Below are 17290 nucleotides of genomic sequence, written 5' to 3' on the forward strand. Positions count from 1 at the left end.
TTGAATCGCGGCTGTTGCTAATAATTGATCGCAGTGAAATTCCAGACACTGTGGAAACCTGCCTGTGAGGTATTGGTGACGTGAGCGCACAACTCCGCCGGTTTACAAAAATCCACTTGCGCCGCCGGCGCACAGAGTTGACCAGGTCTGAGGTGGCGAGCTTTCAGCGCACTTTTACGCCGCCGGCGTAGACCGAAATGGTCGAAAATTCCAATGCGCCGGCTCATTATGCCGACACCTCCCCCCTACTGCGCCGCAACGCCCATCCTGGCGTACCTCTGTACGCCTCGGTCTACCATAATACCAAATGCGCCGTGCGCCTGCCTGCGCCGCTCGAAAATACCACTGTGCCGGCGGCGCAGCCTGTGCCGCGCTGGCGGCGGAGTCGAAAATAGAGCCCATTATGGCAGCAGCATGCTGCCAGACTTCAATTTATATAAACTACTGATGAGGATCCTACACAGGTGTGCTCTCAGCAGGAGTCCACTGATAATATTGTACCAGGTGTGTCACTCCTACCATTGAAAGCAGCCAACAAGAGAGAGAAAAAACAAAACACATAAGGTACACAGTATTCATACTAACAAAAGACTTAACAAGAGCACAAACACAGGGGCTCACAGGGGTAAATGGTAAATACGTCTTTTCCAGGATTATTCCTGAGAATGCTGGGAACTCTACAATATTATTCTCCACTGTTGACAAACTGCTCAGTACTGCCGCCACCGATCTACAGTTCTCTGTATCAAATTGTGAAGAAATTCCAGCATTCTTCAATAACAAATAAGCTCGACTATTGGTACTATTGGAGCTCTGCAAGACTGTCACTGAGTCTAACTCCTCCGCCTCATGTGTTGACCCTGTACTGACAGTGCCTTCATCAGTAAGATACCTGAAGAAAATAATATCCTGGAGGAATTTCAGTCAGGCTTTAGAACATACCACAGGACTGAAACTGCTCTGGCTAAAATAATCACTGACCTCAGACTAAATTCTGAGGAAAATAAGGTCTCAACTCTTGTCTGAAGTGGAGCCTTTGACAATGATCTTAATCAATCCTCTTGAACAGTTGGTTGTTTTTTCTGACTAAACTGGTTTCAAACATACATCAAAGGGAGAAAGTTTTACATCAGTCTGTTTTGGGGTTACTCAAGGCAGCTGCCTTGGTCCATTGCTGTTCTCACTATACATGCTGTCACTTGGTGACATCATCAGAGAGCACAAAGTCTGTTTCAATAGTCACACAGATGACACACAACTGTACATCTGTGCTGAACCATCTGCTGCTTGTTTATTGAAAGTTTCCAGCGACAGTTTAAAGAAAATCGTCATCTTTGCCAATTATGCCGCAAAACTCTGGAACATATTACCTATCAGGAAGTGAATATCAGGGAAGCCAGCTCACAAAAAAAAAAAAAAAAAGCTTATCTAATCACTTCAGCTTTTATGACTTCCTGAAATTTTAGCATTTTGCCTTACAGTACTGCTTTACTTCCTTTAAAATGTACTTTCTGTGTACTCTATTTTTAACTTTATTTCTTATCATTATTCAGTAGGATTTACTTGCCATCTGATGTTATACATTCATTTTATTCTATTTTCATCCTTATTCTTATCTTATTTTTAGGATTATTTTTGAGGCGGTTTTATTCTCCAAATTGTTTTGTATTGATCTTATATCTCTGTTCATGCTCTGTTGGAGCATATAATGTTTTGCTGTTCAGTTTTGAGCTGCATTTCCTGTGTGAAAGATACTCTACAAATAAAGTTTATTATTTTTATTATCAACAACACTCAGTAAGCATTCGGGACACTATTTGTTGAAGTTTTGAAAATGAAATTCTGTCATTCTTGCGTTGTATAAAACTTCATTTGCACAACAGTCTAGACTTAAATACATGATCAGTCATGGCCCATGTACTACATCTTTTGTAATGCACTTTATCACGATACTGAAAGCACCTCAGTGAAGAGAAAACTCCACTCAACAACAACATTGTGTAGCACCCACCTGGCTGATGCACAGCAGTTATTTTGCACCACAACACTCACCACAAATCAACTTGACTCTATTGCCAAAAGAGATACGTGGTTCGGTATTTTGGAACTGCTACTTATGCATTTATGTAAAAGTTTGGATCTTTGCTTTTCCTATGACTTTGAATGATTTGAATCATTCAAAAAAAAGCAGGGATCAGGAGTGTGTACAAGTAGTGCATAAAAGGAGTGGGTTAAGTTTAATGCATTTTTAATTCCAGTAATTCAAAATGTCCCTTTCAGACTAAACTGAAGTAGGTTATATCATTTTGAATGACAGAGCAGCTAATGTTCACCAAGCGTGTTGTGTGCACTATGCTTCGGTCTGACCTGTGCCACATCATATTCTGACTACAAGGCCTTTTTTTTAATACTCTGTATGCTATATGAATATACTCCATCTACACCTACAGACAGTACATTGGCTATGTACTGTAGTCAAGTCAATATACCTGGGCATCAATAAGTTTAATTGAATTTACCATCCCCGGTAGAACGCATCAGACCCTCATTCAACTCTGACCCATTTAGACTGACTGCAGATGTGGGTTTATCCCCTCATCTGAGAGGGGATTTTGCTGTAGTGCTCAAGACAGTTCTCAGCTCAGTTTCAAAACCCAAGAAGGAAGTGGGAGCTCATTTTGAAAGAATCAGAGAATATACTTTTAAAGGCATTCTGTGTGATATAGTATGTGTCAGCTTACTCTAACATATTATCATTTCAGGAGGTCAAATCACATGATGGAGGGTTGAATTTGTTATTCACATCAGTACCATCAATCATTACAATCATCGGCCAGTAAAGAAAAAAAATCCCTCAAATCACTCTCTAATGCCTCATTTTTGCTTTGATGCCACACCAAATGGGAACTTTGTGATGCAGCACTAATAACTGCATAACTTTTTGAAACCTGTCAGTGGTGATTCAGTGCTCGAAGGAGGGCATTCTAGGTAGACATCACTGTGGTCCTGATGTTACAGCACTCAGGAAAGCTGAAAGTTATTTATGTTAGGCTGGATAGCCAATAATAAACTGGACCCAGTAATGCAGACCCGGAGACAGGACTTAAAAGAATCAAGAATAAATTAATTAACAAAACGATAACACAAAACACGCTCACCGAGCGGATAGGGAAACAAACAAAAGGCGCACTCAAAAGGAGTGGAAAACGAGAAACAAAGACGCACTCAAACTGAGCGGAGGAAAACACAAGGAGCTCCGACGAAGCGGGTATGAGGCACGCGTGGAAGCGGCAGGAGACACTGAAAAGAAAAAACACAGCACACAATAAGTGGCTGGAATGTAGACGACAGAACACAAAACACTTTCTCTGAAAAATGAGAAGGAACAAGAGACGTAGTACTCACAACCAGATGACCAAACACACTCATGGGAGGACGAGAGAGAATAATCCAGCGACTGGGAGAAGACTGCAACTTCTTTAAGTACTGCAAACAATCAGGAAATGTGCTCCAGGTGAGCACCTGGAGGTGGAGCCAGCTGCAGGTACAGGGATGCCCAGCCGTGGGAACAGGGGTGACAGACAGACACACATAGGGAAAGGGAGAGGAGACACAAAAGGAGAGACAGGAAGGTAGGATCCTAACAATTTAAAGCTTTTACCTCTTGCTTAGAAATGTTTACTCTTATGCTTAACTGTTCTTGGCATGTTGGACGTTAGTCAGTAGTTGGCAGTAGAGATACAGTAGACTGGAAACATGGGGAGTAAGACAAGGGACTCATCAATAAACTGGGAATGTTGCATTGATATGTGCCTCATACCAAGTGAATATCTGACTGGAGTCAAAGCAATTGCCAAGTTTTGATTTTTAAGTAGTGTTCACAGACCAGACTGGGAAAGCTCCTGATACTTAATGTCAGCGTTGTATGCTATACTACACAGAGGCATCACATCAACAAAGTCCACCACTTCAGGTAATTTAACCCAATTTTGGATTTGGAAAATGGATTACTGTTCCAGAATATCGTCAATAAATTTTGTTTCAATCCTAATGCAGTCTTACTGTAATTTACTATGGTGGTCGATTAATCCATTGCATGTCTCTCCATCCTGAGAGAGGGATCCCTCCTCTATTGCTCTTTCTGAGGTTTCTTTCATTTTTTTTTCCTGTTAAAGTGTTTTGGGAAGGGTGGTGGGAACACTCACTGGTCATAAACGTGGGAATTTTCTGCATCTCTAACATCCATCAATATGAGATGAATGCAGACTAACGAGTAGACCACAATGAAAACCCCCTTTAGATGATTCTCATAACGCTTTTGGATACACTAGATATAGCCTGGGACAAAATTCAGAAAGTCCAATTTTCTCAATGCTGCAAATAGGCTTGTTGGAGACTTTTAAGAATGTTTGTTGAAATGTTTGTTGAAGTTTGTTGAAAATACTTTGTAATTACTAACACAAAGATATTACAGTATAGCTCCTTCCATCCTGCCATAAGCTTAACACAAGACAATATCATTCTAAAATATAGGTTAAAATATATTACTGTATTTCATTGTTGAGGTCATGACCATTTTTAGTTAAAAAGTTGGGAAAGATATCAGGAAGTACATTTCTACTCACAAAAACAAAAGTGCCCCTAATTTCCCCCCTGATGGATTCCAGGGCTCCATGCAGCCAGCCTGTTCTTCATCCTCCCATCAAAGCTCAGTGAACATACTGTCTCCAGACTGTGGCTAGACTTCAGCTGTGTAAAGTCAAGATCACTTTTGTCTCAAACATTGCTGTCGTTTCCCTTTAATCAAACGTGTGTCACGTTGGTGTGTTTTGAGAGCCAGGTGCTTGAAGCACTCAGTCTGAGCTTGAACAAAGAGCCATGTCTTACCAGCATGAGGTGCTTTGAAAAGTGTGCAAAACACCTGATAAAGAGACCAAGCTCGTTATTTCTCCCCGTTCACCAGCCCCTCTCTCTGTCACATCCCAGTAAGCCCAGTGCAGTCACTTTGCTGGGAGGGTATATATCAGTTTGGGAGGGGAGTCGCAGTCTGTTATGGGGAGTTGTGGCTGAGCAGCATCTGCCTAAGAAAAACAGAATGTTGATAATGTGTCTATTTGGCCCAAGGCATGTTTTCCATGGTTTGACATGCTGATACATGTGGAAGCATGATATTAATGACAGGTGACACACTCACAGTTGATGTTAGTTTTCTCAATTCCTCTCATTTCCCTTCTGCTTTTTGCTGTAAAGGCTCGTCTATACAGGAGCCATGATTCTCCATTGTCCGTCTCACGTGTATCAGACAGAACAGATACGCTTCTGTTTTAGTCAATACAATACATGCAATCTGCTTATAGGTTTAAACAAACATGTCTGCAAAGCCTGGGTTTGTATCACCCAGGAGTGGATCTGTCAGTTGAAGACATGTACCGTAAAGATTTCTGGCACTAACATTTAATTTCTCTGCAGTTACCAGTTTACTATTTTAAATTGATTATTTTCTTGTCAGGGCTGCCTGTGATCAATACATTATGATCACATATGTCAATGGCTGGCAGTAAAATATGAGTTTTTCTCTCTGCTTTATTCCAATCTGAGTCCCGCCCAAATGAAATGGAAACTAAGCGCCTCAGATGGATCTTAAATATCAGCAGCAGGGCGTCATCCTTTGTGCAGCAGATTCCCCAAGAAAAATAATGTCCTATGATTTCCCAGGTGGAGCGGTAATGGAAAAAAGCTGCATTGCTTCCTTGCCAGAACTGCCAGTAATTGGGATGCTGGCTGCGATATGCCATTGATTTCTTATGGTAGCCAGGTTATGCTGCTGGTGTAGGACAACAATGACTAAATAACAGCCTGGCCAATGATCTTAATGCCAGAAGCCAAGCACAGCTATTGATTTCATTACAGAATGCCTCCCAGGTTCCAGGCACATACATTTTTTTATTGATCAGCGGCGGTGTCCACATTACTTTCAGCACTGTCACATGCAGCCAATCAATGACAGCAGAATGCTGAGTGCATAGAATTGCATAGGTACAGTGGGGCACAATAAATTTGGCAGCATATAATCAGGGTTTGGAAGGTGACCCCAACTGACAGAATTGATAAGTGTGAGCATTTTTGCTGCAACCTCTGGGATAAACCATAGATATTGTGTGATTAACTTGTCCAAATGAGTTTCATTTGACCCTATTCACATCTCTCTGGCCCAAGGGCAGCAAGAAAATAAGAAATCAGACCAGCACCTCGGCAGGAGAAACTACTCAGATAAGACTGTATTGATGATAGGTTGGGAGTAATTTGTTCAGCCGAAACCACAAAATAGAGGAATCATATCAACTGGATGGATGGACAGCAAAATAAATGTTAAAGCCACAATACCAATAATTTGTTGATTTTTGTTGAACTCCAGCATGATGACACAGCCACAACCAGCCAATTTTTATGGGCTCTAAAGGGGGAGATGGGTGGATTTTTCTGTGGCGATAAAGGAGGAGTTAGTTTATGGTTGAGGATTTCAAGATGAGCACAAATATGATCAACTTTGAAATTATTACTAGATCACACTGAACTGCTTGTAAAATAGCAAGACTAGAGTTTTGCAACTATGCTTGAAAGGTTGAATGGAGAAGTTTTCCAGTACCTTTTTTTGTATGTGTTATATCTGCAAATGACCTCCTCACGGATAGCCCTGAACAGTTTCTCTCAGGTATACATAATGTTACATACAATGAAACAGAATGTGGTAATTTGGTATTTTTGACATAGACTCAATTGAAAACAGCACAAAGACAACATATTTAACTGACTACATCAGCTTCATTGATTTTTGTACATTTGATGCCAGCAACACGTTTCAAATAATAATTACTTGTATTTACCACATTTGTTCAAACATTAATTTATGACACAAGAGGTGTCTGAGTTATTTTGCACATCTGTTTTAATCATACCCACCCTGACTCCCAAAAAGTTGGGACACTGTAGAAAAATAGAAGGTAGCCACTTCACTTTGTGAACACATGATTGTATGAAGGATATGACTACACAGGCTCAGGAACATTTCTCAAAACTATCAGCAAACACAGTTTACTCAGAAATGATTGCAAATCATCTCTGTTTTACACAGTGTCCAGACTTTTTGGAATGGGGTTGTAATATCTGTGGATAGTTGCCTGACTGCTTGCTTGATTCTGAAGTAAAGCAGCTGTTTTATCAGTCTGGAGCATTCCATTACAGCACTGGAAACTACATGGGATTGGAATGTTGGAAATGGTGTCTTACACATACATAAGCCCCTTTCTACGCCCAGAGACATAGACCTTGTTTAAATTCAGAAATACCCCATTTAAACCATCAAAACTTCTATGTAGAATTACTGATATTTATACATGTATATATTATTATATATTACAGTGTTTCCTCCAGAATTCATCCTAAACTTTACTTGAAAGCCTAACTTAAGACCTGAATCCACTGCAACATCCAAAATTAAAATGAACAAAAACTCACATCAGGGTTTTTCCGGGCCGTTTTTTGTGGTCTGTGATCAGGCAGGATCACACTGAACAGTTGATATTTGTGAGATTACAAACCAATCACACACATTTACCCCACATACATTCTGTCATACTGTACAGTGTATTTGTAACGGTTTTCCCTGATAGGAGTAGCCTGCCCTGGTGCTCGGGGTGCTTAGCATGGCTGCCTACAGACCTTTCCCTTCCAAATGGCTCTTAATGAAGAGGCTCATTAAGGATCAGCAGTTGCTTTATACTCTTAATGAAGACCATGCAGCTGCTCATTAGGCTCAGGCCTTTAGGCTTTGTCTTTTCACCAACCACTGATAGCAGCTCAGAACCTTCTTTACGTCCACCTTTTCAGCAAGCCATTATGAGGTGAATGATCAAGCAGATTAGCACATCTGGCAGCATTTAACATCCTTGTCAGTGGCCCTAAAAGCTCCTAGAGGCCTGTGCACCACACTCCATAATATATATTAATGCAATAATAATTTATATTCTACTAATTTTCAATATCAAATACATTTTGAGAGCAAAGTCATGCCAATAGGATTTTTTGCTTTTGTTTTTGTACATAATGAGAAAACATTTTTAATACCTGTTTGCAAAGTCCCAAGATGTTCATATGAGTGAACATGCATTCGGTGAAGACACATTCCATTTATCTTCCTGCAGTATCTACTCCTGGAAACTATAGCATGATTGACATGTTCTGATTCGGAGCCTGGAGTCAGGGATAGACTCATTTTGGGGATTAAATATAGAAAAGTCAACAGTGACTTGAACATGAGGAGGAATGTCTACTTTTTCAACATGTAACCAAAACCACTATCTCTTCTGGTTGCAAAAGCATAGAATCCCAACATTTATTCTGGCAACTGGGCTGATATTACATTTATAGGACACAGTCTTGTCCTGCCGCAGCTGCTTCATTGTGTGCACACATCCTTCCTGTGCAGTGAAGGATCATTACTGACATTTCATTTTCAGTTCCGCCCCCTAATAAAGTATGTTACATAACCCAAATAAACTGTTATCTTGTATGGCCTGTCTGATGATCTGACTGCTCATGTTTGTTGCTCTGTTTAGACTGTCGCTATCCACTGATGCCTGTTTCTTAATGACTGCAATGATTACATTGTACATGTTGTAATAAACCAATAAATAACTGACAATCTAGTTACAGGTAAGCTGCTTCCTGTCAATGTGTTTAAAAAGAGAGCACAGGCTAATTAGTCTAACAACAACGGCAATGATTTAGATTTCTCAATGTTGTCATGGTGAAGACATGACAGTCAATCATTCCTGCTGCTTACAGTCACTGGAGCAGTGCTCTGTTATTAAATGCTGAGATAATTGAGCTATTTCTATTATTTCTATTTCTGTGGAACATACATAGTGAGGATTGCACACTGCTAAGAGAGAGCTTCCTGTTCTTACCGGCGCTGCCTTTAAAGAGGGCTGACAGGCAGACGTGGATAGAGAATCTAAATGAGTTGTGCCTGCTTTGGGTGCTAAGCATTGCTGGGTGTGTCATCAAGCCTTCCTTATCTCGAGTTCACTTTTGGCCTTCATCTAGCCAGCCAGCTTTAGTGAATAATAAGGATATCTTACTCAGCATTAATAGCTGTGCTGCATGCTGAGAGAAAGTGTCTGCTTTGTGAGTGAGCAGAAGGACATCCCTTTGGATGAGCTTCTTAAGTGATCTTGTTTCAGAGCTGATTATGTTTCCGAGCCGATAAGCACACTGTAGTAGTCACTGTGGTCAGTATGTGCTACAGCAGGCTAATGCAAATGTATGGCAGACACCGTTCACATTGAGTGATCTTTTCATCTGCCGACTCCCTTTTATTGTAGCATCATTCACTGATGCCCTTTATACTCACTGCCTCTTAACATACTTAGGAATTACACTGGCTGTGCCAACACTCACACCAAGCAGGTTTAAACAGGCTTGAACAGGTCTGATCTGAGTGTTTGCTTATTTTGTTTGTTCTGGGCTGATTTTTTTGTTCACACAAGCCCATCAACCCTGCTTAGCAGAAAGGTCCAAATAGGGTCAGAGTCAACACACTGATGTCAGCTGTAGCAATATTCTCTCATTTAGCAAAAATGTTACTGACTGACATAGTAAAAATATGTTTTTTGCAGTGCAAAAATACAGTAAGATTTATTCACTGTGAAAACTGGCATGTCAAGCAAAAAAAAGCTAACCCTAACTTGTGAAAAGTGAAGCTACCTGAACCAAATGATAACTGCTACTAAGAACCATGCTGCACTTAATTAAAGACACTATGCAAAGGTGTGTCGAGCTAAAACATGCACGAAAACTGGTTTGCCTCTTTTTAAATATATCCAATGATTTTCAATGAATTACATTTGTGGTTTCTCATGACACTGATGATATTCTCGAAAGCCTCAACTTCTTTCTGATAGAAGCTAGCAGTAACCTGAATATCTGATATGAATATATCCCTGTTTCCTTCACAAACAGATAATTGCGGATGGTGTGCCATACTGAGCGGTCAGGGCGTGTTCGTCGGCAGCTGCTCTACCCTCCTTGCTGGTGTTTGTCAGAACAAAAGCAATGCACTCTGGGTGATCAGGCCAGGCAAGGATCCTGCTCAGCAGGAGGGGCGGCGGTGCCTCATTAGGGCACTATTTTAACAAAGCACTTTCTCTCCACGCAGCAGAGAGGCATGTATCCGCAGCTCGACATTCCATGCTTTCCCTCTCAGCCCTCACAAAGGGATATAAATCTCCTTTGGGCAGGATAATTACCAAGATAATTTTATCCATAATGATGCTTGTCAGTCAGGAGCGCTGATGAAATTAAAGAACTTCTTTTCTGTGAAATTTCTCCCACAGATTCCTCCCCAGATTTATGTGTCAGGGGAAGAAGAAAAGGAAAAGAGAAAGTGAAAGTTGGAGAAACTTTTCCGTTTATTATAGGCTGACTCTATAAATCCCTGCAGTGTTGATGGTGTGTGCATCCCTCGCCTGGCCTCCAGCCAGAAATCAAGCTCGCATCAATTTCACACAAAGGTTACAGGTGAGGAAATGGTCATTGTTGATTTTGTATTTACATTCTTCACAATGAAAAAGCTGCAGTAGTGCTGCTGTTGCAGAACATTATGTACTCATTGTGTGGCTTCCGTCATCAGAGAACATCACTCAACTTGACACTTAATTTGCTGTTCACACACATGCTGGTAAATATGCAGACATGTGTGTTATGGGCAGATCTTGGGAATCCAGGACAGGCCTTTTAACAAAACAGCGCACTTGATCATCATGTACTGTCGGAGAGGAAGCAGGAGGAAGTCAGCCCTCACCCTTGCTGGAGAGAAACTGCAAACTTTGATCTTGAATCTGAATTCTTCCAACTTGTCTTAGTGTTTTTTAAAAAAGGGCTACTTAAATTATTTCTGAGATGCTGTTATGAGGCTCAGTGGCAAAGGTAAAGGCCTCCTGTGGATAAGAGGAGATAAAAGGGAAAAAACAAAAGACATCAATGCCTGAATGTTATAATATTTAGCATAAGCAGCGCCAAACATTTCTTCAAGGAATACATGTCTTGTGCTTTCTTTTAAAAAATTAACGTGGAGGAATTGGGACCCTGTTACCCGTTGTATCATTCAACAAAAGCGACTGAACAATCGCTTATGTCAAAGTTTGACAATGACAGAATTAGAGCAGGGTTTTCTCAGCTCCCTGTCCCCCACAGGGAACCTGGCACACACAACTCAGAAAAGAAGTTTACTTTCATTGTCATTTGAAATTACACTCATTTGCATTTTCTGGGAGAATGGGGCCACATGAAAAACAACGATGCCACCAAGCGGGGTGTAAAGAGATGTGGCGCATCTTTGAAACGGAACCTTGGAGCACTTCAATGGGATGAGCTGTCTGGTGATCACCCCTGCAGGGTTTTAAAGAACCTGTAATTCAGGAGAAGGAGAAACTTCTCAAGATGGCTTCCGGTGTTCTGCCTTCCTCTGCTGCTTCACTGACACTAGTGGAGAGTGCGACCATTGGATAGTGTTCTTTCCATCCCCCTCCACTCACTGTGACATTCAGTGCACTTAGATTTACTGCATGTTCCGTAGTATTTTGGGGGAATACACTCATTGTCTTTGTTTCTGCAAGTGAGATAAGCAGCAGGATAGCAGTCCTCAGTCTGTGTGTTCAGTATGAGCTAGAGTCTGACAATAGTTAACCTAGCCTGGCATAAAGACTAAAGTCTGGCTCTGTCCAATGTTCAAAAGCACACTTAAAAACACCTCTAAAGCACGCTGATTGCCATGATCTGTACACAAGCAGAAGTTCAAAAACACCAGTTTGCACACCAGTTTTGCTCAAAACGTGAGTTTTGTGTTGGAACTATTTCTTGGCAAACCACAGCCGAGCACGTTGACTGAGCACTGTTTGCTGGAGCCTTATCATCACAGTAAGGTTGCCAAGTTTGGTGACTATCGTGCCTGTACAGAGACCAAAACTTCTGCTCAAGAATTATATCTGTACTATACCAGGAGACACCGCACAGAAGTGCTGAGTAGATGAATACATTGTTCATCATGAAGAAAATATAACTGCTGCTTGTTCAGAGGCAACGCTCTCTCCAGTCCAGTCACTGCTACATTCTTGTTGGAAACAGCACTTGTAGGGAGGTGGTTGAGGTGGATGGTGTGTGTGCAAAGCTCATGACTTTGACATCACAGATTCGCATTGGAGTTCCATGAAAAAGTGGTGCTTTTAGTTAGATATAGAAAAAGTCAACTCTTTCCATCTCTGTGACTTGCAACAATGCAGAATTTATTTTCTGATGTGTTTTTTATGTCTTACTTTATTTTGAAAGAGCACAGTGTTTCAAGCCCTAATTGGATCTTCATCAGACATCTGTGATACCTCTCCACTCCTTTTTATCCTTCATCAATCATCATTTAAACGCCACCATCTTTTCCTCACCTGAACCTGAAGTGCCTAAATTAACCAGGGAACATTCATCATGATTTAGCTGCCTCCAGTTACATTTATTAGAAACGGTTCTTCCTTTATTTTGATAAAGAATAGTGTAATGAAGGCAGGAAAGCATTCTTCAGAAAACATATTTGCTGTTGCAAAATAATAGGACATAAACACAATGAATATCTAGGAGACAAGGGTGGACAGTGTCACAGCACTGTATAACATATAGCAATGCATCCTCATACTGTATATACTCAAAGTCTGACATAAACTGATGCTAAGACTACAGAAGCTTCTATAATTCTTAATATGCTTCTTTCACCAGCTGAAGATTTGACTAAAAATCACACAATTGTGGTGGAGCTGTAGAACTTTCCTCAGCGTGGATAACCTTTGAACAGAAGAAATTTTTAAAGAAGGGAAATGAAAGGAAAATCAATGAGGGTGGATCATTGTTTGAGCAGGCCAGTGTGAAAAATACAGCTGAGAATTTCACATGCTGGAGAGCCTAATGCTGACCTCCATACAGCCGGCAGATCAATGGATAGGACGGAGGCCACCGGGGTATTGATTGATTAATCAAAGCTAATCTTCTTTTGATCCGAAGGGCTGCCCTATTAACCAGCGACGACAAAGTAAACCAGCATGTTTTATTTAGTCGTTCCGGGTCCCTTGTTGACTCCTGCTGCAGACTTCAAACATACTGTGACAATTCTGTCATCGCTGTGATTGATAGAAAAAGTTTCCTGGTATTCCCAGCAGATTCATTCACCCGCTTGGATTTGTTTAATTGCAAGCAGTTTGCTTTTTGTTCAAAAATTAAATTTTTTTCCATCAGTTTTCTCATTTTTATATGTGCTGCTTTGTGTTCTTCACACAAAACATTGTTCATTTTAAGAGCATTTCTCTTATTTGCTGCTATTTTGGTGATTGATATCAGATACACAGACATTGAATTTTCACTAATACTTCATATAAAAGTATTTATGTTTATATTAAAACAAACATACAAAAAATAGGGAGGGATGACACGTTGTTGCTACCACTCCTTAAAAGCCCAGTTTCAGAAGAAACATTAATGCATGGAATTCCACATTTAGGATACTGCTGCTCTCTGATGATGAGCTGATGTGTGACGGCCACACCTGTGCTTTCTTATCTTTGCAAGCTGTGAATATGATATTAATACACTCGCTACATCTTTGTCCATCATGCTTCTGTTCCCAAAAGGGAAGATTATCAGATGCCTCATCACTCACTTTGACTCCTATCTGTCACTCAAGTGCAGCTGTGGAGAAAAGACGGACAGACAAGGTTCATTCTGCCACACGTCTGTTTCCAGTCTTGATGTCAGGCTAGGCTAATGCTCTGACTCCAGCTCTGTTTAACACACAGATGTGAGACTGACATCCATCTTCTCATCCCAATCTCTGAAAGCAAAATCAAGAATTTCCCAATATGCCAAATTATTCCTGAAAGTTTGTTGTTGGACTAATACTTATTTTAGATCATATTAAGAGGTTTTAGTGAATTAATACAAAAGCTGTTTTGAAAAAAAACTGAGGGGACAAAAAACGACTGCAGAGTAACAGAAGAATTAAAAATATGCTCCCACCCTTACTCTTTAGGAATGTCACCGCTGCCCTTTTTCTATTCTAATTTTATCTTATAAAATAAGACATTAGTTAAAATTTAGATTGCTGCACTAGAGGCACTTGTTGGCACCCGCAAAGACTAATTCTCACTACAGGTTATGAAGTGGACAATAAAGATTTATCTTGAGATAAATAAAAAGGAATAAAATTAAATGCTTAATTGCAGAATATTGTTGAATCAAGAGGATTTGTATTAGGACCAGGTACATTTTAAGACTCAACAAATAAACCTTAATATTTTATTTGGCAACGTGCCACTTCATATAAGAGCCCTTGTCGTGCATAAAGCGTTTCTAAACCAGGTTTGGTGGTTTTTCTGAGGATGAATACGAGGCAGGTTTGTAACTGCATCAAGGCCTCATTGAAGTGTGGACTATGGCTAAAGAACAGACAGTTTAAGAGGGAAACAACGTCATGCTTAAGGACTAGACCAGTCTTAATCAGCCTCCCAAATGTTTCTCCCAGCATGCACAGGGAGACAGAGCAGACTCCTGGCCACAACAAGGTAATCAGCATCACACATTTTGAGGGGGGGGCTCGGGCTTTAAAGCATTTGATAACAAATTCAAGGTTTTTAATGTTTTCCAGAGTCTTTTCTCGTTTTTACATCGTGGTTTATAATGGAAACATGTTTCTCCTCAGCTCCCAGCTCTGTTTTGTTATGCCACTGTGCCATATTGAAGAGAATGACAAGGTCCTCTGCTGAATCTTTGCTGTTCAGACCACCTCACTCTCCCGCTTTGCAAGTTGTTTGCAACTTGTTTCATTTTTAATGATCTCCACAAGTGCAGATATTCAGGACTTCATTCGCTTAAGGACCCCTTCCCCTCCCCCCTCCCACGCCTCAGTTTATTCTCACCAACTTGACGGCATCTTGAAAGCGCTGCTTATAATTTCTGAGGTGAACTCCGTGTTTCTTCATTTGAGAGGCCCCTCATTCCCTCCCCGCCCTTGAGTTTCTCCAATGTCAGCGCTCACTTCAAAAGCCTCGGAATGAGCTCTGAGGACTCCATTGAGATTTCCCATTGCAAACAATTATTCTGTCCATGGTTCTTTGACAGAGATTTCTCTAGATTTATATTACTAGACCATGAATCAAATATCTCTCTGTCTCAGTGGTGCCTCATGCTTCGTGGTTATGCTATTGACCCAAACCTTGAGCTGAATGTAGATTATTCTCTATAAAGGGATCTAGGAACAAATTTAATTCAAAACAGTTCAGTCAGGAGATTTGGAGAGCAGATTTAGGGGAAGGCAAAGGAAAAGAGTTTGGGTGTAGGAGATTTTTCATCTTTGCTTTTTTAAGTTTTTGGATAGTCTTCTCACAACTACCATGTAACTTATAACTCACTGTTTCTCCTTCCACCTTTCCCCTCTTTCCCTGAAATCCTGCAACCTCTATGGCCTCTGTACCTGGGATATCCATCTGGGCTGGGGGGTCTTTCATGGTGTGTGGCTGTATCATCCAAAATAGATAAGAAGGCCTTTTTGTTGCTACAGGAAGGTATTGTGAAGTCTCCCCAGCAGTGGTCTCAGCAAAGGCCCCACACAAGCAACCGGTGAGAACAAGGGCTGGCGGTTTAAAAGAAGCTTCACTACAACACAGCACACCTCCCTCAGGTAACCACCCACGCTGAGACACACAGACGCTGCAGCCATGTCCTGAAGGAAAACTGAATCTGAGTAAACATGGCTGAATAAATAAATGCATCAACTTTCTTTATTCTGAATTTCAGATTATTGCTGGAGGACTCTCAGGTGAAGTTTGAAACCAATCCTGGCCCACCTGAGATATGTTGCATTACAGGCAATTGTTGCCAGGCAAGCAAGTTCATAAATCCAAACAGATTTTGCTCCTGTTTGTTTCTGTACGATGCAAGCTAAGTTCATACCAGCAGTACATTATTGTATGATTATGATCAAATGCGTAGTAGACAGTTCAGGCAAAGTGAGTTTGCTTTTCATCATAGTGACTGTAATGTTTCTAATATAAACTGAAGAAACTTGTGTTGATCAAATATAACCATAGTGTCACAAAGCTTGGTTAACATGTGCATCCGACATCTTATGGATGTTCTTTTACCAGATCCTACTGTCTGACCAAAACAATGCAAGACAGCTTACAGGTAGGAATGCTAGTCCTTGCTGCCCCCTAGTGTTTGGGAGTATTAATAACCCCTTTTGCGTTTGACAGCTGTCTTGTCCCACACTGCATCACAGCGTCACTAAAATACTATAGCTATGTGTGTATTAATAAGGGAATTGAAGGAGACCTATACAAGTAACACAAAAGTTATTTCCCCAACTAATTAATCGCTTTTATATACTTTTGAGAGAAATAACGAGTAACTGTAACTAATTACTAATTTTCAGTAATGCGAACACTGATTATCACAGTAATAACAAAAGCAAGTTTCCATAGTCCACTTAAATGAAATGAAACCAGCCTGTGCCTCAAAAAAAGGCGTTTACCAAAAAATCCTAAATGGCAAAGAATGTTATACTGTAGGCACAAATGACTGTGGCCTATATCAGTCAAACTGGCACCTTCCAAGCAACATGGTGCAAATATTGTTTTGCTACGCCTCAGAAGTTCATGAGTTATTGGCCCAAATACACGTAATAACTGACCACATGGTGGCACTATTGGTACCATCTTGTAGTATGTTATGCATTTCCAGAATTATAAAAAAGAATGAGCAATAGTGTGTAAAATCAGGCCAAATCTGAACCTCTGTCCAACTTCACTAATGCTTCCTTCCTAATTTTCTGTATTTGTCATATATTATCCCTCACTACACTTTGTGGTCCTTAATTTCAGTAATACATATTTCATTTAGGAATTTTCATTTTTTTATGTACATTTTCAAGGTTACTTGCCTATATTGTGCATCTTATTGTATTTTCTATCCTATCATATACCCTACCACGTGTGTCAGAGAGTTAATCATGTGTATTCCACATGCAATAAATTTGTATGTACATCGTCATCCAAAAAACAATATTATTAATAATAATAATCATAATCTGGACTGAATAAACCATTACTATGGCATCAGTCTGTGTACAGTAGATATCAGTTACCGGTAAACTGTGTTATTTTTCCACAGTGCACAGCTGTGTCTTGGAGCTGGGCTGAAT

Source organism: Chaetodon trifascialis, chromosome 22, assembly GCF_039877785.1.
Source record: "Chaetodon trifascialis isolate fChaTrf1 chromosome 22, fChaTrf1.hap1, whole genome shotgun sequence".
In the NCBI taxonomy this organism is placed as follows: domain Eukaryota; kingdom Metazoa; phylum Chordata; class Actinopteri; order Chaetodontiformes; family Chaetodontidae; genus Chaetodon; species Chaetodon trifascialis.